Consider the following 768-nt stretch of genomic DNA (forward strand, 5'->3'; position numbering starts at 1 on the left):
CACCTATTTTTATCAAACCAGTCTCATTAATTTAACCCACATCTCTGTCTAGCAAAATCACATCACAAAAGAGATGTCTTTTACTAATATTGGTCATTCGAGGACAGTACATTTTTCATTTGGGTCTCGAGATGAATAAACTCAAGAACCTCTGACATGGATTCTTAAACTATGATTTGGGACCCAAAGCAGTTATTAACATGTCATAGGTGGGTCGCGAGATATGAGTAAACATTCAGAATCATACACTATTTCTTCATAATGTTGGTCGTTCGAGGACACTGCATTTCTCATTTGGCTCTAGAGCTTAAAAATGGTAAAAACCTCTGAAACAGCAGATGACTCAGTTCGTGTAAGTAATTAACCTACGATATGCTGGGGAACTTTGTCAAAAGGCAGAGTTGCTGAGTTTCTAAGCTTTCAGAGTAAGTCTTAACCTGTTCAAAAACTCTTCTGAAATTACATTGCTGTGCCGTGACCCGGATTCGAACCGGGGTTGCTGCGGCCACAACGCAGAGTACTAACCACTATACGATCATGGCTGGCTACAAGAGGTGGCTTTGTAAAGCCTACATAGGCTGTGAAAGTGATGTGCACAAGCTGGCTAAACACTTTTCATATTGGTCTCGATAATGAATAAAGTGAAGAAACAGTCGAGCTTTACACATTCAAAAAGTGCCCTTTTTCCGTGACATCGGAATATCTCAATTGCATCGTCCTCACATCATCTCTAATTCTCTAATCCGATTGGTGAGAAAACCTGAGTGC

General features: G+C 40.2%; 1 non-coding gene across 1 annotated transcript; it reads right to left on the reverse strand.

Moving 5' to 3' along the window:
- Window positions 1–470: 470 nt before the first annotated feature.
- trnah-gug (transfer RNA histidin (anticodon GUG)) lies at window positions 471–542 on the reverse strand. Its single transcript has one exon. It is a non-coding gene; the product is annotated as a tRNA-His (tRNA).
- Between the last annotated feature and the right edge of the window lie 226 nt (window positions 543–768).

Source organism: Oncorhynchus nerka, unplaced genomic scaffold, assembly GCF_034236695.1.
Source record: "Oncorhynchus nerka isolate Pitt River unplaced genomic scaffold, Oner_Uvic_2.0 unplaced_scaffold_11974, whole genome shotgun sequence".
NCBI classification, from domain to species: domain Eukaryota; kingdom Metazoa; phylum Chordata; class Actinopteri; order Salmoniformes; family Salmonidae; genus Oncorhynchus; species Oncorhynchus nerka.